Here is a 25,872-nt window from a genome sequence, read left to right as displayed (position 1 = left end):
TGAGGAGGGTGGTGAGGGGTTCCATGTAAATGTTGAACAATTGAGGGGAGAGCACCGAGCCTTGGGGGACACCTCTATTGACGGGGTGTAGGTCGGACGTGAAGGTTTTGATTTTTATCCTGTGGGCGTGGTTGTGTAAGAAGGAGGAGAACCATTCTAAGACCACCTCATCCGCACCTACTCTGTCTTGAAGAGCCTTGATGAGTAGATTGTGATCCACCGTGTCAAAGGCTGCCGATAGGTCTAGGTGGATGAGTAGGCAGCATTTGTTAGCATCAAGGGATTTGTGGATGTCGTCCACAATGTTAAGGATCGCGGTTTCAATGCTACAGCCTTTTCTGAAGCCCGATTGGTGGCGATCTAGTAGGTTGATGTTGTCCATGTGCTGCTTCAGTTGTTTGAGAACACACTTTTCAAGGATTTTGGATAGGAAGGGGAGGTTGGAAACAGGTCTGAAGTTGTTCAGGTCGGTGTTGTCTAGGCCTGGCTTTTTCAATAGAGGCGTGACTTGGCCTACTTTAAGGCATTCTGGGATGCTGCCAGTTTTCAAGGAGCTGTTTATGATTTCGCTCCAGAGTGGGGCGAGTGAGAATTTCAGCTTTTTGGATAATTGGGAGGGTAGAGGGTCGAGGGTGTGGGATGCAGGCTTAGAGGAGGAGATTAGTTTAAGAATCTCCGCTTCGGGTACAAGGTCGAAGGATTTCCAGGCTTTTTGAGGGGGGCTTTTTTGTGTTGGTTTCGGTTATTGGGGCTGGGCTTTTGCAGAAGGGGTAGAGGTGGGTGTCAAGAGAGTTCAATATTGGTGATTTTGTCATTGAAAAAGTTGGCAAAGTGATGCTAGGAGCAAGGGAGGCAATGCGTCATTGTCGATTTCGAAGATGTAGGCGATGCATCAGTTCCAAGCTACGTAACATCAAGGATGTTAGGAGAGTCAAGATGAGAATACCTCTGGGGTGATACATTGTCATCGACCCACTGGGCTGAAGGCGTTGCGAGCAGCACAAAGCGATGCGCCGAGTTGCGCAAAGTCAGACATATGTTAGGAACTGGAGACAATGCATCGCGCACTCAGCAATGCAGTGCCCACGGTCCATGCAGCAGTGGCGATGTGTAGGTGTCGAAGGCGATGGGCCTGTTCTGATTGGCACAATGTCCTTGATGCATTGATTTTGACAGTTGCAACACTTTAAACTCACTTCCAATGGCCCAGGACTGGATTGACACCACTTGGCAGAGCAGGGCTCACAGTTGAGGTGCTGTTTGCAGGTTGAAGAGAGAAGTATTTGATATCCCTGAGACTTCAGAAAACAAGAGGCAAGCCAACCAGCCCTTGGAGATGCATGCGTTCTGGGATGTGGAGATGCGGGTCCAGTCCTTCTCACTCCCAGGCAAAAGGGCAGCAGGCCAACACAACAAAGCAATTAAGCAAAGTGGCAATCCCTCCAGCAGCACAACAGCCCTTCTTTTTGGCAGAATGTCCTCAGTTCCAGAAGTGTCCTGAGTTGATAGTGTCAGAGGTCCAGTACGTATACCCAGTTGGGCCTTTAAAGTTGGGGAGACTCCAAACGGATGCCTTTGACGTGCACAAGTCTATTTCTTTCCTGCCCTGGCTCCAGACTCACTACAGGGGGTATGCAACCCTTTGTGTGGTGACAGGACAAGGCCCTATCAGGTGTAAGTGTCAGTTCCTCCCTCCCATCCTGCCCAGGATGGCCAATCAGGATGTGGATGGTTCATCAGTCACACCTAAGCTCTCTTTGTGTGTGGCTGTCTAGAGGGAATGCACTAAGCCAGCTGTCACCCACCTCAGGCGTATATTCAGAGAGAGGGAGAATGCACCAAATGGTTACAGTAAGAAAATACCAAATTTCTAAAAGTGGCATTTTCCGAATTGCAATTTAAAATCCAACTTTGTCATTTGTTGTGTTTCTAAATTGTGATTCCAGGGACACCAAATTTGGGGGTCCAATCTCTTCAGCATAGGACATTACAACTATAAAATGTAATAAGGCAATCCCAATGTTATCATATGAGAGAGATGGGCCTTGCAGTAGGGAAAAATTTGTATTTCACTACCAGGACATGTAAAACTTCAAAGTATTTGTCCTACTTTTTTAATACACTGCACTGTGCCCATGGGCTGTCCAGGGCGTACTTTAGGGTTTACCTATGTGTAACAAAAAGGAAGGTTTGGGCCTGGCAAGTGGGTTAACTTGCCAGTCCGACAGGCCAGTTTAAAACTGCACACACAGCCTCTGCAATGGCAGGCCTGAAATATGTTTAAAGGGCTACTCAAGTGGGTGGCACAATCAGTGCTGCAGGCCCACATGCAGCATTTAATTTACATCTCCTGGGCACCTGTATTGCACTTTACTACGGACGTATAGGTAAATTAAATATGCCAATTGCGGATAAGCCAATGTTACCATTTTTTAAGTATCAAACACATGCCCTTTCGTTCTGGTTAGCAGTGGTAAAGTGTTCAGATTCCCAAAGACAACAAAAACAAAAACAGCAAAAACAGTAAAAACAGGAGTTCTGAATGCAAAAAGTCAGGGGAAACCCCATCAATGATGCCAGGTCTAACATCTACCTACAGGATGGCTGCAGTGCCTGGCCTCTATGAGTATTTCCACTTCTAAAATGGCTACAGTGCCTGGTGTATCTTGGAATCTCTACTGCCAGGATGTGGCAGTGGTTGCCCTCTCTGGGTATCTCTACTGCTAGGATGCAGTGCCTGGCCTCTTCACAAGCTATTTAGATGGCTCCAGTTGCTGGTCTCTACTGTTAGAATGACTGGAGAGCCCGACATTAGCTGCCAGAGGGCCCTTTGGTATGTGTGGCACCTACCACCGATCCTGACATTTTGGCTAACCGATGTTTGCATTCTGTGGATTGTAGTTTTGTATTTCCTGTATAAGTCAAAAGTTCCAGCAAGCACACTGCTGTTTGCTAAGTCAGAACTTGCTGAGGTAGTCACATGAAAAAAATCATGGTCTGACTGAACGTGTAACTTATAGGCAACAAAGGACTGGCTCAAGATGCCACATTTTACATATGTCCATTTACGGCTGTGTACACAACAGATTTTAATATTTTGCAGTTCTAAGAAGCTCTACTCTTACATCTGTGGAAGGGCCATATTTCACGAATCTCTTGGTCATGCATAGCTTGCAGTGACTCATTTCAATGAGTGTCTGCATTTTACAAGGCCCACAATGCCTGACTTCACAGGGTGTCTTCACTGTTACATAACATACAGTGCCTGACTTTACAGTATGTTTCCACTGTTACAGAGCCTACAGTGCCTGACTTCACAGGTTGTCCCCACTGTTGCAGAGCCTTCAGTGCCTGACTTTACAGGCTGTCTCCACTATTACGAAGCATACAGTACCTGACTTCACAGGGGGTGTCCACTGTTACAGAACCTCCAGTGCCTGACTTCCCAGGGTGTCTCCACCGTTACAGAGCCTACACTGCCTGACTTCCCAGGGTGTCTCCACTGTAACAGAGCCTACAGTGCCTGACTTTACAGGATGTCTTCACTGTTACAGAACCTCCAGTGCCTGACTTCACAAGGTGTCTCCACTGTTACAGAGCCTACCGTGCCAGTCTTTACAGGATATCTCCACTGTTACAAAGCCTTGAATGCCTAACTTTACAGGATGTCTCCGCTGTTACAGAGCCTACAGTGCCTGACTTCACAGGGTGTCCCCATTGTTACAGAGCCTAAAGTGCCTGAATTCACAGGGTGTGTCCACTATTACAGAGCCTACAGTGCATGACTTCGCAGGGTGCCCCCATTGTTACAGAGCATAAAGTGCCTGAATTCACAGGGGGTGTCCACTATTTCGGAGGCTTCAGTGCCTGACTACACAGCAGGGTGTCTCCACTGTTACTGAGCCTGCAGTGCCTGACTTCACAGGGGGTCTCCATTGTTACAGAGCCTACCATGCCTGCCTTTATAGGGTGCTTCCACTGTTACAGAGCCTACAGTGCCTGACTTCACAAGGTGTCTCTACTGTCAGAGAACCTATAGTGCCTGACTTCACAGGGTGTCTCCAGTGTTACAGAGCCTACAATGCCAGACTTCACAGGGTGTCTTCATTGTTACAGAGCCTACAGTGCCTGACTTTCCAGGGTGTCTGCACTGTTGCAGGGCCTACAGTGCCTGGCTTTACAGAGTGTCTCTACTGTTACATAGCCTGCAAGGCCCATCTTCACAGGGTGTCTCCACTGTTACAGATCCTACAGTGCCTGACTTTTACAGGATGTTTCCACTGTTACAAAGTCTACAGTGCCTGACTTTACAGGATGTTTCCACTGTTACAGAGCCTACAGTGCCTGACTTTACAGGATGTTTCCACTGTTACAGAGCCCACAGTGCCTGGCTTCACAGGGCATCTCCACTGCTACAGAGCCTACAGTGCCTGACTTCACAAGGTGTCCCCACTGTTAGAGAACCTACAGTGCCTTACTTCACAGGGTGTCTGTTGCAGAGCCTACAGTGCTGGCTTTACAGTGTGTCAACAGTGTTATGCAGTCTTAATGACACGACATCACAGAGTGTCTCCACTGTTACACAGCGTGCAGGGTCTGACTTCACAGTGTGTCTCCACAGTTACAGAGCCTGACTTTCCAGTGTGCCTCCACCGTTACAGAGCCTACAGTGCCTGACTTTACAGTGTGCCTCCACCGTTACAGAGCCTACAGTGCTGGCTTTACAGTGTGTCAACAGTGTTATGCAGTCTTAATGACATGACATCACAGAGTGTCTCCACTGTTACACAGCGTGCAAGGTCTGACTTCACAGTGTGTCTCCACAGTTACAGGGCCTACAGTGCCTGACTTTACAGTGTGTCTCCACAGTTACAGAGCCTACAGTGCCTGACTTTACAGTGTGCCTCCACTGTTACAGAGCCTGACTTTCCAGTGTGCCTCCACTGTTACTGAGCCTACAGTGCCTGACTTTACAGTGTGCCTCCACTGTTACAGAGCCTACAGTGCCTGATGGTACAGTGTGCCTTCACTTTTACAGAGCCTACAGTATCTGACTTTACAGTGTGTCTCCACTGTTACAGAGCCTACAGTACCTGACTTTACAGTGTGTCTCCACCGTTACACAGCCTACACAGCCTGACTTTACAGTGTGCCTCCACCGTTTCACAAGGTGTCTCTGCTGTTTCTGTGCCTGACTTCACAAGGTATCTCTGCTGTTACTGTGCCTGACTTCACAGGGTGGCTCCGCTGTTACAGTGCCTGACTTCACAGGATGTCTCCACTGTTACTGTGCCTGACTTCATAGGGTGTCTCTGCTGTTACTATGCCTGACTTCACAAGGTGTCTCTGCTGTTACTTTGCCTGACTTCACATGGGTGTCTCTGCTGTTACTTTGCCTAACTTCACAGGGTGTCTCCGCTGTTACTGTGCCTGACTTCACAGGGTGTCTCCAGTGTTACAGAGCCTACAATGCCAGACTTCCCAGGGTGTCTTCATTGTTACTGAGCCTACAGTGCCTGACTTTCCAGGGTGTCTCCACTGTTGCAGGGCCTACAGTGCCTGACTTTACAGAGCGTCTCTACTGTTACAGAGCCTGCAAAGCCCATCTTCACAGGGTGTCTCCACTGTTACAGAGCCTACAGTGCCTGACTTTACAGGATGTTTCCACTGTTACTGAGCCTACAGTGCCTGACTTTACAGGATGTTTCCACTGTTACAGAGCCTACAATGCCTGACTTTACAGGATGTTTCCACCGTTACAGAGCCTACAGTGCCTGACTTCACAGGGTGTCGCCATTGTTAGAGAGCCTACAGTGCCTGGCTTCACAGGGCGTCTCCACTGCTACAGAGCCTACAGTGCCTGACTTCACAAGGTGTCCCCACTGTTAGAGAACCTACAGTGCCTGACTTCACAGGGTGTCTCCACTGCTACAGAGCCTACAGTGCCTGACTTCACAAGGTGTCCCCACTGTTAGAGAACCTACAGTGCCTGACTTCACAGGGTGTCTCCACTGTTACAGAGCCTACAGTGCTGGCTTTACAGTGTGTCAACATTGTTATGCAGTCTTAATGACATGACATCACAGAGAGTCTCCACTGTTACACAGCGTGCAAGGTCTGACTTCACAGTATGTCTCCACCATTACAGGCCGACAGTGCCAGACTTTACAGTGTGTCTCCACAGTTACAGAGCCTACAGTGCCTGACTTTACAGTGTGTCTCCACCATTACAGGGCCTACAGTGCCTAACTTTACAGTGTGCCTCCACCATTACAGAGACTGACTTTACAGTGTGCCTCCACCGTTACAGAGTCTACAGTGCCTGACTTTACAGTGTGCCTCCACTGTTACAGAGCCTACAGTACCTGACTTTACAGTGTGTCTCCACCGTTATAGAGCCTACACAGCCTGACTTTCCAGTGTGCCTCCACCGTTACAGAGCCTACACTGCCTGACTTTACAGTGTGTCTCCACTGTTACAGAGCCTACAGTGCTAACTTTACAGTGTGCCTCCACCGTTACAGAGCCTACAGTGCCTGACTTTACAGTGTGCGTCCACCTTTACAGTAGTATGAATATGGGGACCCCCTCTCAAGTTACTTTTAGCCAGGGAAAAGAGGGGAAAATATCAAACACAATGAATAAAGATTTCCCCTGTGGCTATCTCAATTTTACCAAAAACCTAGGTTCATACTAGGAATGACCTGTCCTGCACCATGTATTAACAACAAGTATACTGTGCATTTATCAAATATTATTTATTTTTTCATAGTTATATCACAAAAGACTTTTTTTTGTTGGTTTAATAAACTTTTTTCTTCTTTTTTATACTTCATGATTTCTTATTTCTTTAAGTCATTATATTATTTCAAACAATTTATATACATATAAAAACAGTTATTTCATCATCAAAATACAGTTGTATTATTTTATCCAATACCACTATTTTTCCAAAATCATGAGAACCTAAGATATCCACACCTAAATCACATGCATCACTCATACATTCATACCCTCACATCCAAACATTCAAACAACCAGCTATTCCCATTTCACTGGAAGGCTTTCAGAGAAAACAAACTCTGACTGAGTAACCACAGAGTATTATATGGGATCACACGCCAGGTCGACGCGCGTTTCGGTGGGCTTGTACCACCTTCCTCAGGACCTCCACAGAATCCCTTTCTGTTTTTAGGTGGAAACAGGATATCTGTAATCACAAACAAAGTTTGTTGCACAACTTATTGTATGTGTCATTGATCACTAACAATACTTTAAAAAACAGGAGGGACAGTCATACACAACATAAATCCTTTACAGTTTTTGTTGACTTAATTAGAATCAGCATGCACTTCTGTTTGCTGACTAGCACCATTACTTTTATCCGGATTCATATAAGGAGAAATTGCACATCTATTTGTAAGTGACCGCAGGAATCATTTATCACTACTATGACGTCCCACAAGGAGAATACACCAACTATAGTAATACATTCCTCGCCCTTTGTTGTATAATAGAGGATACTATTTTAGAAGTACTGCTAAACAGTTCATTTTGTAGGTATTAGCTTAATTACAGAGCTACATCTATTCAAAGACACTACTTACTCCATAATTAGTGTGGTAAAAGAATCACGTTGTTTTTCCCGGAGTACCAAATTTCTCACTCCGCTCCTATAGTGAAAATAAATAATTTCTCAGGGGCCTTCATCTACACAAGGTTTATATCGATCTAGCAGTTAAGGTGTATGATCTTACCAAATTAACATGCACGTAGTCATATAGTACGGGCTATTCTCGAGGGGACTTCCAATATACCAGTTTCTTAGTGTGTATCTTCAAACACTTGAGATGGTGGGACCTGAAGTTCAAATTTTTGAACAAAAAGTCTTGCAAGATATAAATCGTTTAACGACAAACATAAGGAGACCTGGATTTAATCTATCTAGGGAGGAAAATGTAGCTTTGAAGACAATAGGAAACAATGGACATCTAGTGATTAAACCTTGTGATAAAGGTGGGGGTATCACTGTCTTTGACAAGGGAACATACGACCAGAAAATGGAAGAGATGTTGTCTAATAGAGATCATTATAGACCAGCACAACCACGAGAACTCCTACGACTAAACAAATCCATAAAAGATATGACCTCTGCAGCATTGAGAGAGGGAGATATCTGCGATGATGAATATAATTTTCTCAATAAAGAAAGTCCTGTAACGCCGGCTCTGTATGGTCTTCCTAAGACCCATAAAAATGAGCTTAACCCTCCAATGCGACCTATAATTTCGACAATAGGATCTAGTACAGAGCCATTGTCGAAATATGTAGATAAGTTCCTGTGTCCACTGACACAGAGATATGAGTCATTTATTAAAGATACAGGGGATGTGATTGTGAAGATAGAGGGGGTCACATTTAATCCAACGACAGACATTCTGGTAACGCTTGACATTGAGGCGTTATATACTAACATACCTCAATGTCAGGCGTTACAGTCAGTGGCCACCCTTCTACAGAGATATCCCAATGAAAGACCTGATGCTTTTGTATTACAATGTTTGGAGGTCGTGCTCCTTAACAACTACTTCGACTTCAACGGGTCCCTGTATAAACAAGTAAAAGGCACAAGCATGGGGGCATCTTGTGCTCCTAGTGTAGCGAATACATATATGGGGGAATGGGAACTAAAAAATGTATTCAATGATGCTGCTCCATTTTTTGAAAACGTTTTTTTATGGAAGCGATTTATTGATGATATTTTTTTTGTGTGGCGAGGTGAGGAGACACAGTTGGAAGAATATATTTTATGGTTAAACATGAGTGACCAAAATTTGAAATTTACTTCCAACCACAGTAGAAAACAAGTTGAATTTCTGGATATTACAATTGATGGTAGCTGTGGTACATTACAGGTGAGTCTATTTAGGAAACCGACTGCCAAAAACACAATATTACAATTCAGTAGTTTCCACCCCCATTGTCAAAAAGATTCAATCCCCTTTGGGGAATTCCTCCGTATTAGGCGGAATTGTTCAAATCTAGCAGACTATCAAATACATGGGGAATTGCTCAAACAGAGATTAATAAACCGAGGCTATCCACACCGCCTCATACGTCACGCATTCAAAAGAGCGAAATTCTATGATCGTGATGCTCTCCTGAGAGGTACAAGACGAGAACCACATGGCAAAATCACATGTGTGATAAACCACTCAGTGTTAAATTATAAAATCAAAAATGCGATCAATAAGAATTGGCGCATTTTAGAAATTGAAGGTGAAGAAACACAATTCCCCAGACCTTTGATTGCCTACAGAAGGAATAGGAACCTCAGGGACCTGTTGGTTCACACTAGAAATAGACCTAGAGCACTGACCATACAAACAACTCTGACGGGCGGTCCGGCTATTATGGGAAATCACAAATGTGGATCATGCCATGCGTGCGATGCAGCTATAACAACGGAGCAGCTCTGCTATAACAACATAATTGTTAATTTGAGAACTCTTACAAATTGTAGAAGTAGCAATATCGTCTACTTACTACTTTGTCCCTGTGGTTTGGCATACATCGGGGAAACGGGTAGAGAGTTTCGGACCCGTTTTAGTGAGCACAAGTCTGCGATAAGAACTAAAAGACTCACAGCCCCAGTAGTACAACACTGTTTGGAGGCTAACCACAAAGAAAGTGAACTCAAATGGTGTATATTAGAAAAAGTGCAGAGTAAAATGGGGCAAGTGATGGAAATCACCCGGAAGAAACGTGAAACATTTTGGATATTTCATTTGGACTGTGTCCGTAAAGGATTAAATGAGGAAATATTGTGGTATGTGACAAAAAATTCAGGATAATTAATTTTGTTTTGGAATACCATTATCCTTCATTGGGTAGATCCTTTTAAGAATATCATCAGCGGTGTAATTATGTAAAACTACCGCTGTATACAACCTAGGTATTATAGCTCGTGGGGTAATAATTAACAACTAATGATCCATGCGTCTCGCAGAAAGCTATAGGTTGGTAGATAGACCATTGTTTGAAAAGAGATACAAAATCTTATGCTTGTGTTTGAAATATTTAAATTAATTACTGTAAGACAGGCCGGAATAAACAAGAAGGGCGAATAATTAACCATTGGGGTGAGAGGGATAGCCCTGCATTGCAAGTATATTAGCGACTCAGTCGTTGCAAGTTCATCTCGCAATCCCGTAATGGGTCATTTAGTTTTAAACGAATATAGCGCCTTGTGGATGCCATCTTCTAGTTGTAAATATTGTAGCATGTAAAACATCCTTGTGCAACAAGAATAGACAGATATCCCCCGTTGGTGGTTAACTAAGGAAGTTTGTTGAGGTGGGATCATTTCTGACAATTTATGTTTTCCATTTAAAACAAATTGTACAATTTAGGGGCAAGGTTTTTGAATATTGGCACAATATAGTGTAAAGCCTCACAGTAACAAATAGCAGGGTTAATAAACGTTTACATAGTTAAGGAGAGCCACGCGTTATTTACTTTCTATGTAATCTCACGTAGGTAAATATAGCATCAACTACCGACATATTAGTTTTACCACTTCAAAATGGCGCTCCTGGATTCACACTAATAGAGCCCTCCTGTGGAAGTTATCCGTTTGCTAAACTGTCCCTTCTCTATGTTGCCTAGTACATGTGACCAACAATTTCGCGCCAATTAAATCAGATTTAAATGCCGATAGGCGTCGGGTCAAAACGCTGGCGTTTCTCGAGTGAATCCGCGACTATGGACGGACGTGTTAGCAGATAAGGTAAGGGGAGTAGAGCGCATACACTAATTAGATGTATCGGACAAAAGCTAAGAAAGGGGGTGGGGGTTTCTAAGTGATAAGCTAAACGTAGATTAATGTTAACAAGGTGTTTGGAGGTACGTCATGCGGGGAAGCGATGCATCCTTTTTGTGGGCGATGGCCGTCTTGATATGGAGAGAGCTGGTCGCGTGTCCCGCAGCAACCAAGGCAGTGGGGTTTATTAGGTGACAAGCTAAACGGAGAGTAATGTTAACGAAATATCTGAAGGCACAACATGCAAGAAAACGATGCCTCTTCTTTCTTGTAGGCGAGAACTGCCTTGATATAGAGAGAGCTAGTCATGTGTCCCGCAGCAACCAAAATAGTGACTACATAAACGGAGTTTCATGCTAACAATATAATGGAAGCACATCAAGCCGAAATATGTAGTATCCGCCCTTCAGGCTATGTCTGCTTAGTAATGAGAGGTGGAGAAGTATAATAAAACAGAAGCTGTACCACTGGTGTTGAGAATTTGTTTTTTAAAAAGGGAAAAAAACGTTGTTGTTGTCGAAGTGAGGAGAAATACACATGACACAAAACATGCAAATCGTTTCCTCTTTTTCAGGAAAACTATAAATAAAGGGGAAATCTTTCCTTCCTTCACCAAGACTTTGTGATGAAGATAGATAGGAAAACGAAGGCATATCGTTTTACAAGTTAAAGGTCGGTGTTTAATTGCCCCATATCCGGTTTCCATTTAAAGTCTTGCAAATTATAATACCCTGGCCCTAAACAAATTGTTTCCTGTACAGATTTTAGAAAGAGAAGTGTTTGAAGATACACACTAAGAAACTGGTATATTGGAAGTCCCCTCGAGAATAGCCCGTACTATATGACTACGTGCATGTTAATTTGGTAAGATCATACACCTTAACTGCTAGATCGATATAAACCTTGTGTAGATGAAGGCCCCTGAGAAATTATTTATTTTCACTATAGGAGCGGAGTGAGAAATTTGGTACTCCGGGAAAAACAACGTGATTCTTTTACCACACTAATTATGGAGTAAGTAGTGTCTTTGAATAGATGTAGCTCTGTAATTAAGCTAATACCTACAAAATGAACTGTTTAGCAGTACTTCTAAAATAGTATCCTCTATTATACAACAAAGGGCGAGGAATGTATTACTATAGTTGGTGTATTCTCCTTGTGGGACGTCATAGTAGTGATAAATGATTCCTGCGGTCACTTACAAATAGATGTGCAATTTCTCCTTATATGAATCCGGATAAAAGTAATGGTGCTAGTCAGCAAACAGGAGTGCATGCTGATTCTAATTAAGTCAACAAAAACTGTAAAGGATTTATGTTGTGTATGACTGTCCCTCCTGTTTTTTAAAGTATTGTTAGTGATCAATGACACATACAATAAGTTGTGCAACAAACTTTGTTTGTGATTACAGATATCCTGTTTCCACCTAAAAACAGAAAGGGATTCTGTGGAGGTCCTGAGGAAGGTGGTACAAGCCCACCGAAACGCGCGTCGACCTGGCGTGTGATCCCATATAATACTCTGTGGTTACTCAGTCAGAGTTTGTTTTCTCTGTCAGCCTTCCAGTGAAATGGGAATAGCTGGTTGTTTGAATGTTTGGATGTGAGGGTATGAATGTATGAGTGATGCATGTGATTTAGGTGTGGATATCTTAGGTTCTCATGATTTTGGAAAAATAGTGGTATTGGATAAAATAATACAACTGTATTTTGATGATGAAATAACTGTTTTTATATGTATATAAATTGTTTGAAATAATATAATGACTTAAAGAAATAAGAAATCATGATGTATAAAAAAGAAGAAAAAAGTTTATTAAACCAACAAAAAAAAGTCTTTTGTGATATAACTATGAAAAAATAAATAATATTTGATAAATGCACAGTATACTTGTTGTTAATACATGGTGCAGGACAGGTCATTCCTAGTATGAACCTAGGTTTTTGGTAAAATTGAGATAGCCACAGGGGAAATCTTTATTCATTGCGTCCACCTTTACAGTACCTACAGTGCCTGACTTTACAGTGTGCCTTCACTGTTACAGAGCCTACAGTGCCTGACTTTACAGTGTGTGTCCACCGTTACAGATCCTACAGTGCCTGACTTTACAGTGTGCGTTCACATTTACAGAACCTAGAGTGCCTGACTTTAGTGTGCCTCCACCGTTATAGAGCCTACACTGCCTGACTTTACAGTGTGCCTCCACTGTTACAGAGCCTATACAGCCTGACTTTGCAGTGTGTCTCCACCGTTACAGAGCCTACACTGCCTGACTTTACAGTGTGTCTTCACTGTTACAGAGCCTACAGTGGCTGACTTTACAGTGTGCCTCCACCATTACAGTGCCTACACTACCTGACTTTACAGTGTGTCTCCACTGTTACAGAGCCTTCACTGCCTGACTTTACAGTGTGTCTCCACTGTTACAGAGCCTACCGTGCCTGACTTTACAGTGTGCCTTCACCGTTGCAGAGCCTACAGTGCCTGACTTTACAGTGTGTCTCCACCGTTACAGAGCCTACACTACCTGACTTTACAGTGTGTCTCCACTGTTACAGAGCCTTCACTGCCTGACTTTACAGTGTGTCTCCGCTGTTACAGAGCCTACAGTGCCTGACTTTACAGTTTGCCTTCACCGTTACAGAGCCTACAGTGCCTGACTTTACAGCCTGTCTTCACTGTTACAGAGCTTACAGTGCCTGACTTTGTATGTGCCTCCACCGTTACAGAGCCTACATTGCCTGACTTTACAGTGTGCCTCCACCGTTACAGAGCCTACAGTGCCTGACTTTACAGTGTGCCTTCACTGTTACAGAGCCTACAGTGCCTGACTTTACAGTGTGTGTCCACCGTTACAGATCCTACAGTGCCTGACTTTACAGTGTGCGTCCACCTTTACAGAACCTACAGTGCCTGACTTTAGTGTGCCTCCACCATTATAGAGCCTACACTGCCTGACTTTACAGTGTGCCTCCACTGTTACAGAGCCTATACAGCCTGACTTTGCAGTGTGTCTCCACCGTTACAGAGCCTACACTGCCTGACTTTACAGTGTGTCTCCACTGTTACAGAGCCTACAGTGCCTGACTTTGTATGTGCCTTCACAGTTACAGAGCCTACAGTGCCTGACTTTACAGTGTGCCTCCACCGTTACAGAGCCTACACTACCTGACTTTACAGTGTGTCTCCACTGTTACAGAGCCTTCACTGCCTGACTTTACAGTGTGTCTCCACTGTTACAGAGCCTACAGTGCCTGACTTTACAGTGTGCCTTCACCGTTACAGAGCCTACAGTGCCTGACTTTACAGTGTGTCTCCGCTGTTACAGAGCATACAGTGATTGACTTTACAGTGTGCCTTCGCCGTTTCAGAGCCTACGTGCCTGACTTTACAGTGTGCCTCCACCGTTAGAGCCTACAGCGCCTGACTTTACAGTGTGTCTCCACTGTTACAGAGCATACAGTGATTGACTTTACAGTGTGCCTCCACCGTTACAGAGCCTACGATGCCTGACTTTACAGTGTGCCTTCACAGTTACAGAGCCTACAGTGCCTGACTTTACAGTGTGCCTTCACAGTTACAGAGCCTACAGCGCCTGACTTTAAAGTGTGCTTCCACTGTTACAGAGCCTACAGCAACTGTCATACAAGACGCCACTGACTACGACACAGAGTGTAAGCGCCAATTAGCCAACACCACCCACTACAGACCCCTTCCGGCAGATCCGACCAGCAGGTTGACCACAGACATTTCCAGCCTGATCATTGAAGGCGAGACCAACGGCTGGATCTCGAAACATGAAGCAGAGTTCCTCCTGACGACGGACCCAGTGGTCCCTTATTTCTACACCTTGCCTAAGATCCATAAAGGTACCAGTCCAGTCCCAGGGAGACCCATCGTCTCGGGAATCGGCTCATTATCGGAGCCTTTGTCCCAGTTCTGTGACGTATTCCTCCAGCCCATTGTAAAGAAAATACCCTCCTTCCTGCAGGATACAAGGGATGTCCTACGCCTCATAGACTCCATCGAAGGTAGAGAAGAAGTGGACCTCCTCCTCACGCTTGATGTGGAAGCTTTATATACTAATATTCCCCAAGCAGCCACACTAGAAGCCGTAGAATCTGCCCTTATGCAGGAGGAATGGTCCTCACCCACTCCAATACCATTCATCATGGCATGTGCGAGTATTGCACTAACGGAAAACTTTTTCCAATACGGATCACAGATGTACCATCAAATCAGGGGTACCTCAATGGGTTCTACCTTTGCTCCGAGCATTGCCTGTATTTACATGGCTACCTTTGAGAACCAGTTTATCTACCCAGAATCCAACCCCTTCAGACAACATCTGACATTATGGCGTTGTTACATTGACCAGAAATTGTGGGGCTAGAGAACCTCTAGTTCCATCCCTCGGTTGGCACACACATTCACGATGTTCCTTTCGTAAAAGAGAACTACTTCCATTCAAAGTTCATTGCACATCTTGTGCGTTTATTTAATGTTCATTGGTGTTGTATATATTTCAGTTATTTCTTTTTCAAATTCAAACAATTCCATTTATAAATCGGGCATGGTTATTCTCCACATATCCAATGCATTTCGAGCATTGTTAGCATGCTCTTCATCAGGGAAATAGACTCAGTTGTTACATTGACGACATTCTGATACTATGGAAGGGTGACCGCGATAGCTGCACTCAATTTTGCACTTGGATCAACCAACAGAACCCTTATCTAAGATTTACAGGCTCCATGTCTGAGACAGCCCTTCCCTTCCTCGACCTCACGATACGGCTGGGCCCAGCCGGTCTGAGCACCACCCTGTTCCGCAAGGACACGGACAGAAACAGCCTTCTCTTGTTCAATAGTCACCACCCTAGGGCACTACGTGAAAACCTTCCCTTTGGCCAATTCCTGAGGGTACGTAGAAATTGCTCCTCTAGGGATGACTATAGGCAAGAAGCCAATACCCTCCAACACAAACTGCAAGATAGAGGATACCCCACTAAACTGATACGTGACTCCAGCAAGAGAGCCCTCAACCACCATAGGGAGGCTCTCCTTGAAGTACATCAAAAGGAGCATGATGACCTAATAACTTGCGTCACAAGCTTCACCAGAAACTCCAACTTCATTAAAAAAACTGTGAACAAGCACTGGGGCATCCTTAGCTCAGGGGGCACTGAGTTACCCAAACCAAGGTTCGCTTTTAAACGTACGGCCAACCTAAAATACTCCCTGATACATACACGCCCTAAGAGACAACCTGGTGGTGGACAACGGACACTGTGGCACCTCCCTCCTGTTGTTGGACACTACCCGTGTGGGGGCTGTGCGGTATGTCCTCAGTCCAGACAATGTAAAGAAATCAAGCTTACTGATTCCTTCACGTGGAAACTCAACAGACACACAAATTGCCTCAGTACTAAATGTATCTACCTCCTGATTTGTCCCTGCGAAAAATTTTATGTAGGAATGACCATGAGACAGGTGAAGCTCAGAATAACGGAGCACAAAAGCAACATACGGTGCTCCAAGACCCACACGAGACTGTATGAACACTACCAATTACATAATCACTCTGCAGACAGCATTCAATGGTTAGTGCTCGAGTCCCAACCAGCCATGACCAAACAGGCACTGTTTAAACTTGAACAGAGATGGGTACATCGCCTTCAGCTTGATATATTAGGGCTCAATGATGCTATTCCCTGGGCTACCGTCTCCAGATAACCTTCCCTAGCCAGCCCCTGTACTTAGTTATAATCACACACCTCCTAGCTCGGCACAAGTCTTCTTATTATAGAGGATTAATGGCTTGTCATAGGGCTTTACGATGCAATGACTTGGGCTATCGTCTCCAGTTAACATTCCCTAGCTAGTCCATGTACCTAGCTATCCTATGAATCACCCACATCCTAGCTCGACAATGGTCTTCTAAACACAGAGGATGAATGACATGTAATATTGTTGAATACTCACGTATGAGGTATCCCAACCTTACGGTCCCTAAGCACCAGACGGACCCTTGTCATCTCTTAGACGAGCCTAACAACCCGGCCAAATGAAGGGTTTCCTTTGACATCCCGGGGGTTTTAAATTGGTGGCAGCCCCCTCTCTCCAACAGCTGTACGGCACTCCGCCCTCGCAAATTGCAACACCACTGCCTCAACCTAACACAAACAACCCAACCACCCCCCCCTACAAGACTCGCCTCGCGCGCTAGTTTATCAAGAAGTTTTCCCTACACAAATACCTGAATGAGACTCTGTGATCAATAGTCACCCGGTTTACCGCCAACCCTAGCAGACCTCATTCTCGGCATCAGCGACCCCTCCAACATGGCCGCTATGCCTTGCCATCTTTATCCGGATGTAGGTCTAGTTACCGCATTGCTCACACGCATGCGTATGACGCGCGACAGGCGCGACGGTACCGACGGCGCCTTGGCGGATTACTAAATAACCTACTTAAAGGCGGACCCCTCCGGGATCCATTACCAGCTGCTCCGCACCCTGACCAGGTGCCGCGAGCGTGAGGGGTAGGTGTCCGGCCGTTCCAGCGCCTGTACTAAGGTAAGCCTTGTCTCCATCCCCTGACCCCCTGAGGCTCGTCTCAATGTTTGCAGCCCAGTTCTACTAACAATGACGGGAGCTGCTCCCAGCCCCGAATTGGACTCACGCCCACTCGTTATAGTGCCATATCTACCTGATGCACTTTTACCATCCCAGCAGCCCCATGTTACTGGCGGCAACGGAGTCTGCTCCCAGTCCCACCATTGACCCACGCCACCTCTCTAAAGTGCGGCCAGTAGTCTAAGCGGACTGTGGGGAGTGCCCCCCCTCCCCCCTGCCCCTGACTAATCTTACTCTATTTATCCCATATTTTGATAGTTGTGATCAGCTCGGTGACCCGCATTATCACGGCGCTGGCTTCAATAATGCTCCAGGCTTGTCAGCATGGAGTGTCGCCTGGGTGCCGACCTTACATACTGGTCTCTGCTCTGGGGCCCCTCTGACCTTCATACACACAGTGCAGACAGATTGGTCATCCCTCCTTCAACTTCTTGATTGTTTACAGAGGCCACTGTTTTAACCATGGAGGGCTCTTGTTTAACTAGCCTCAACAATCAAGCACTAACAGCCCTCTCCATGATATGTAACACACAATTCAATCCCTCCCTTACATACCCTACAGGTTCATCCACCAGACAGCGCTGGCCTCACGGGAGCATGCTGCGAGGCCTGTGTTACTCTCCCTTAGGGTAAGAATCTTCCTGCTATTCTCCTAGGAATGGGTGTCACTTTGAAAGATTCGGCTATACATTTCAGATTAGTGCCCTATTTGCACTCTGGTTCCTCCAATGAGAGATAATAATCGTGCCATCACTAGACCGGTATGATCGATTTCCCTACACGCCCCCCTCACCCCTCACAGTGTGGAGAGCATTCACTGAAGTCACTCTACACCTTCTGATTATACAGTCACATAATTATTATATGACTTGACTCGCTCTCTATTAATCAATTTTTCCCCCTACCTCTAGGTCACCTAATTAGAGCAGGAGCCCGTGGCCCTCTTTGTACCCGACCCAGAGAGGTTGTATTTGCTTTTTACTACGTGATTGAGCACTTAATCATTTGTTTTCTTGTGTAGTACTTTGTTTAGGTCCTGATGAATCGCCGGTTGGCGAGAAACATGTTGACCACACCAGGGGGTTGAGTTAGTTTTCTGTATACCTCCACAGTTTCTAGCTCCCCTCCCACCCCTTTTAATCAGGGAATCAACCACGTCAATAAAACCCATTGTGGACTGATTACCCTTTTTAATATTCACTCACTTTGCACCGACTACACTTTCTTTCATCCTCACTCACACTCACCATCGGCAAGGAACAAAAGAACTCCGCCAAAAGAGTACCTTTTGGCACTCCGTCAGACATGGCAGTGCCGGTCTGACGAGGAGCAGTGAGCCGATGATGATACTGGACATCCTTCAGTCAGGGTGTGTTTCACACCTAACGCTCTGGGTGTGTGAGGCTCTCTAGTTCCGACAAGGGAACTCTCCCAGTTCCTTGACTTTTTACATCCACTCTCTTCTCCACACTGTAGTACTCCCTGGGGAACTTTGTATCCTTCTGTGTGCTACAGAGCCTACAGTACCTGACTTTACAGTGTGTCTCCACTGTTACAGAGCCTACAGTGCCTGACTTTACATGATGTCTGCACTGTTACAGAGCCTACAGTGCCTGACTTTACATGATGTCTGCACTGTTACAGAGCCTACAGTGCCTGACTTTACAGTATGTCTCCACTGTTACAGAGCCTACAGTGCGTCTCCACTGTCACATGGCCTGCAGTCCCTTTCTTCACAGGATATCTACATAACTACGCAATCAGTAGGACATGACTTCACAGGGTCCCTCCACTGTTACAAAGCCTGCAAGGCCTGTCTTCACACGGTGTCTCTATTGGTACACAGTCACTAGAGATGATTTCACAGGGTGTCTCTGCTGTTACTGTGCCTGACTTCACAAGGTGTCTCTGCTGTTACTGTGCCTGACTTCACAGGGTGTCTCCGCTGTTACAGAACCTACAGTGCCCGACTTCAGATGGTATCTCCAGTGTTTTACAGTCTGTTAGACCAGGCTTCACAGAATGTCTCCACTGGTAGTCAGTCTCCAGAATCTGACCTCACATGCTGTGCTCACAGTTACAGAGCCTGACGTCACAGGTTGCTTCCTGTGTTTACAGTGCAACAGTCTGCAGGACCAGACTTCACTTAATGTCTTCACTATTTTACAGTCTGCAGAACCTGACTTCCCTGGGTGTCTCCAATGTTACTGATTCTGAATTTATGGCATAGGAGGGATGGGAGGGCATCCCCACCGCTACAGAGCCTACAGTGCCTGACTTCACAAGGTGTCCCCACTGTTAGAGAACCTACAGTGCCTGACTTCACAGGGTGTCTCCACTGCTACAGAGCCTACAGTGCCTGACTTCACAAGGTGTCCCCACTGTTAGAGAACCTACAGTGCCTGACTTCACAGGGTGTCTCCACTGTTACAGAGCCTACAGTGCTGGCTTTACAGTGTGTCAACATTGTTATGCAGTCTTAATGACATGACATCACAGAGAGTCTCCACTGTTACACAGCGTGCAAGGACTGACTTCACAGTATGTCTCCACCATTACAGGCCGACAGTGCCAGACTTTACAGTGTGTCTCCACAGTTACAGAGCCTACAGTGCCTGACTTTACAGTGTGTCTCCACCATTACAGGGCCTACAGTGCCTAACTTTACAGTGTGCCTCCACCGTTACAGAGACTGACTTTACAGTGTGCCTCCACCGTTACAGAGTCTACAGTGCCTGACTTTACAGTGTGCCTCCACTGTTACAGAACCTACAGTGCCTGACTTTACAGTGTGCCTCCACTGTTAGAGAGCCTACAGTACCTGACTTTACAGTGTGTCTCCACTGTTACAGAGCCTACAGTACCTGACTTTACAGTGTGTCTCCACCATTATAGAGCCTACACAGCCTGACTTTACAGTGTGCCTCCACCGTTACAGAGCCTACACTGCCTGACTTTACAGTGTGTCTCCACTGTTACAGAGCCTACAGTGCTAACTTTACAGTGTGCCTCCACCGTTACAGAGCCTACAGTGCCTGACTTTACAGTGTTCGTCCACCTTTACAGAACCTACAGTGCCTGACTTTACAGTGTGCCTTCACTGTTACAGAGCCTACAGTGCCTGACTTTACAGTGTGTGTCCATCGTTACAGATCCTACAGTGCCTGACTTTACAGTGTGCGTCCACATTTACAGAACCTAGAGTGCCTGACTTTAGTGTGCCTCCACCGTTATAGAGCCTACACTGCCTGACTTTACAGTGTGCCTCCACTGTTACAGAGCCTATACAGCCTGACTTTGCAGTGTGTCTCCACCGTTACAGAGCCTACACTGCCTGACTTTACAGTGTGTCCCCACTGTTACAGAGCCTACAGTGCCTGACTTTACAGTGTGCCTCCACCATTACAGTGCCTACACTACCTGACTTTACAATGTGTCTCCACTGTTACAGAGCCTTCACTGCCTGACTTTACAGTGTCTCCACTGTTACAGAGCCTACCGTGCCTGACTTTACAGTGTGCCTTCACCGTTACAGAGCCTACAGTGCCTGACTTTACAGTGTGTCTCCACCGTTACAGAGCCTACACTACCTGACTTTACAGTGTGTCTCCACTGTTACAGAGCCTACAGTGCCTGACTTTACAGTTTGCCTTCACCGTTACAGAGTCTACAGTGCCTGACTTTACAGCCTGTCTCCACTGTTACAGAGCTTACATTGCCTGACTTTGTATGTGCCTCCACCGTTACAGAGCCTACATTGCCTGACTTTACAGTGTGCCTCCACCGTTACAGAGCCTACAGTGCCTGACTTTACAGTGTGCCTTCACTGTTACAGAGCCTACAGTGCCTGACTTTACAGTGTGTGTCCACCGTTACAGATCCTACAGTGCCTGACTTTACAGTGTGCGTCCACCTTTACAGAACCTACAGTGCCTGACTTTAGTGTGCCTCCACCGTTATAGAGCCTACACTGCCTGACTTTACAGTGTGCCTCCACTGTTACAGAGCCTATACAGCCTGACTTTGCAGTTTGTCTCCACCGTTACAGAGCCTACAGTGCCTGACTTTGTATGTGCCTTCACAGTTACAGAGCCTACAGTGCCTGACTTTACAGTGGGCCTCCACCGTTACAGAGCCTACACTACCTGACTTTACAGTGTGTCTCCACTGTTACAGAGCCTTCACTGCCTGACTTTACAGTGTGTCTCCACTGTTACAGAGCCTACAGTGCCTGACTTTACAGTGTGCCTTCACCGTTACAGAGCCTACAGTGCCTGACTTTACAGTGTGTCTCCGCTGTTACAGAGCATACAGTGATTGACTTTACAGTGTGCCTTCACCGTTTCAGAGCCTGCGTGCCTGACTTTACAGTGTGCCTCCACCGTTAGAGCCTACAGCGCCTGACTTTACAGTGTGTCTCCACTGTTACAGAGCATACAGTGATTGACTTTACAGTGTGCCTCCACCGTTACAGAGCCTACGGTGCCTGACTTTACAGTGTGCCTTCACAGTTACAGAGCCTACAGTGATTGACTTTACAGTGTGCCTTCACAGTTACAGAGCCTACAGCGCCTGACTTTACAGTGTGCTTCCACTGTTACAGAGCCTACAGTACCTGACTTTACAGTGTGTCCACTGTTAAAGAGCCTACAATTCCTGACTTTACATGATGTCTGCACTGTTACAGAGCCAACAGTGCCTGACTTTACATGATGTCTGCACTGTTACAGAGCCTACAGTGCCTGACTTTACAGTGTGCCTCCACCATTACAGTGCCTACACTACCTGACTTTACAGTGTGTCTCCACTGTTACAGAGCCTTCACTGCCTGACTTTACAGTGTCTCCACTGTTACAGAGCCTACCGTGCCTGACTTTACAGTGTGCCTTCACCGTTACAGAGCCTACAGTGCCTGACTTTACAGTGTGTCTCCACCGTTACAGAGCCTACACTACCTGACTTTACAGTGTGTCTCCACTGTTACAGAGCCTACAGTGCCTGACTTTACAGTTTGCCTTCACCGTTACAGAGCCTACAGTGCCTGACTTTACAGCCTGTCTCCACTGTTACAGAGCTTACAGTGCCTGACTTTGTATGTGCCTCCACCGTTACAGAGCCTACATTGCCTGACTTTACAGTGTGCCTCCACCGTTACAGAGCCTACAGTGCCTGACTATACAGTGTGCCTTCACTGTTACAGAGCCTACAGTGCCTGACTTTACAGTGTGTGTCCACCGTTACAGATCCTACAGTGCCTGACTTTACAGTGTGCGTCCACCTTTACAGAACCTACAGTGCCTGACTTTAGTGTGCCTCCACCGTTATAGAGCCTACACTGCCTGACTTTACAGTGTGCCTCCACTGTTACAGAGCCTATACAGCCTGACTTTGCAGTGTGTCTCCACCGTTACAGAGCCTACAGTGCCTGACTTTGTATGTGCCTTCACAGTTACAGAGCCTACAGTGCCTGACTTTACAGTGGGCCTCCACCGTTACAGAGCCTACACTACCTGACTTTACAGTGTGTCTCCACTGTTACAGAGCCTTCACTGCCTGACTTTACAGTGTGTCTCCACTGTTACAGAGCCTACAGTGCCTGACTTTACAGTGTGCCTTCACCGTTACAGAGCCTACAGTGCCTGACTTTACAGTGTGTCTCCGCTGTTACAGAGCATACAGTGATTGACTTTACAGTGTGCCTTCACCGTTTCAGAGCCTACGTGCCTGACTTTACAGTGTGCCTCCACCGTTAGAGCCTACAGCGCCTGACTTTACAGTGTGTCTCCACTGTTACAGAGCATACAGTGATTGACTTTACAGTGTGCCTCCACCGTTACAGAGCCTACGGTGCCTGACTTTACAGTGTGCCTTCACAGTTACAGAGCCTACAGTGATTGACTTTACAGTGTGCCTTCACAGTTACAGAGCCTACAGCGCCTGACTTTACAGTGTGCTTCCACTGTTACAGAGCCTACAGTACCTGACTTTACAGTGTGTCCACTGTTAAAGAGCCTACAATGCCTGACTTTACATGATGTCTGCACTGTTACAGAGCCAACAGTGCCTGACTTTACATGATGTCTGCACTGTTACAGAGCCTACAGTGCCTGACTTTACAGTATGTCTCCACTGTTACAGAGCCTACAGTGTGTCTCCACTGTCACATGGCCTGCAGTCCCTTTCTTCACAGGATATCTACATAACTACGCAATCAGTAGGACATGACTTCACAGGGTCCCTCCACTGTTACAAAGCCTGCAAGGCCTGTCTTCACACGGTGTCTCTATTGGTACACAGTCACTAGAGATGATTTCACAGGGTGTCTCTGATGTTACTGTGCCTGACTTCACAAGGTGTCTCTGCTGTTACTGTGCCTGACTTCACAGGGTGTCTCAGCTGTTGCTGTGCCTGACTTCAAATGGTGTCTCCACTGTTACTGTGCCTGACTTTACAGGGTCTCTCTGCTGTTACTGTGCCTGACTTCACAAGGTGTCTATGCTGTTTCTGTGCCTGACTTCACAGGGTGTCTCTGCTGTTGCTGTGCCTGACTTCACATGGTGTCTCCACTGTTACTGTGCCTGACTTTACAAGGTGTCTCCGCTGTTACTGTGCCTGACTTTACAAGGTGTCTCCGCTGTTACTGTGCCTGACTTTACAAGGTGTCTCTGCTGTTACTGTGCCTGACTTCACATGGTGTCTCCGCTGTTACTGTGCCTGACTTTACAAGGTGTCTCTGCTGTTACAGTGCCTGACTTCACAGGGTGTCTCCGCTGTTACAGAACCTACAGTGTCCGACTTCAGATGGTATCTCCAGTGTTTTACAGTCTGTTAGACCAGGCTTCACAGAATGTCTCCACTGGTAGTCAGTCTCCAGAATCTGACCTCACATGCTGTGCTCACTGTTACAGAGCCTGATGTCACAGGTTGCTTCCTGTGTTTACAGTGCGACAGTCTGCAGGACCGGACTTCACTTAATGTCTTCACTATTTTACAGTCTGCAGAACCTGACTTCCCTGGGTGTCTCCAATGTTACTGATTCTGAATTTATGGCATAGGAGGGATGGGGGGGGGTCCAATATTACACTTGCTTCTATATCTGACCTTTATATTCCCTTTTCGATGTTTCCATAACTACACTGGTTGCAAAAAATGACTTTCATGGTCCTGTCCACTGTTCCTTTGCTCTCTGCCCTCAGACTGAATCCTGATTCTGGTCTTTTACACCAATACATTTGTTGTAAAACCTGCTCAGCGTCGGCTCCTTCGCTGATATTCAGAGATCACACTCTTATCTCTGGGTCTTGTCCTTGTCGCAGTGGTGAAGACCCTTCTGAAAGCAGGTCCATTCCTGGTAAGGTGGAGCGTATGGCTTAGCTTCGTACCTATGAGGTTGGCCACAGTCTGCCTGTGTGTGTAGTACAATGGGTGATATGTGAGCTGGTTAGTGTTGTAAGAAGCAGGGAGGTGACGAGCGCTAGATGCTGTACTTGCAGATTCAGGGAGCTATGTTTTAGTATTCAATATGGGGGAGCCCAGTCGTAGGGCTAGAGAAAACCGATGTGCCGCAGGAGTATCTGAGCGGAGCAATTTAGGCATCCAATTGTAAACAATTTGTGTCCAGGGAAATGGAGTCACACAGGAGTCAAAGAGAGCACAGTATTTGCTTGTGAGTACATGCATACTTATGTGCATTTCTATTGCGTGCATATCTCCCAGGAGTGTATCCTGACATTCAGAGAAAGCGGTTGCAGTACCCGCGAGGTAGTGCTCTGGCCGACGGGAGCACGGAACGGGTTAAATCCAATCGCAAAATAGGGAATTGCAAATTTTGCGATTCCTTATTTTGCAAGGCTGTTTTTCATTCATACATACCACTAAGCCCAATTGTGATCGCAAACACCAAAATTCAGCGAATTTTGGTGTTTGCAATCGCAATTTGGAATGATACATATGGCCCTATGAGTCTTACTGCAGCATTCTGGATGACCTGGAGTTTCTTGTTGAGTTGTGCGGTGATGTCGACATGGAGTGTATTTCCATAGTCCAGCTTGCTGGTAATTAGAGTGTGCGTGATGGTTTGACTGGTGTTGTGGGGAAGCCATTTGAAGATTTTCCTGAGGAGCTTGAGGGTGTTGAAGCAAGTGGGGGCGATCAAGTTGCCCTGGCTGGACATTGAGATTTGGTTGTTGATCACAATCACTAGTTTCCTGGCTTGGTTCAACAGAGTGAGCTTGGGTCCTAATTCTGATCGCCACCAGGCCGAGCACCAGATTGAGGTGTCTTTCCCTAAGAGTACTACCTTCATCTTGCCAAAGGTGAGCTTAAGGCACATGGACTTTATCCAATGGGTGACTTCTGACATGCAGTTGATGAACTTTGGGTACTGGAGGGTGTAATCAGACAGGGAGAGGAT

The sequence above is a fragment of the Lissotriton helveticus genome, chromosome 2_1, assembly GCF_964261635.1.
Source record: "Lissotriton helveticus chromosome 2_1, aLisHel1.1, whole genome shotgun sequence".
Lineage (NCBI taxonomy): Eukaryota > Metazoa > Chordata > Amphibia > Caudata > Salamandridae > Lissotriton > Lissotriton helveticus.
Note: the sequence above shows the minus strand (reverse complement) of the source record.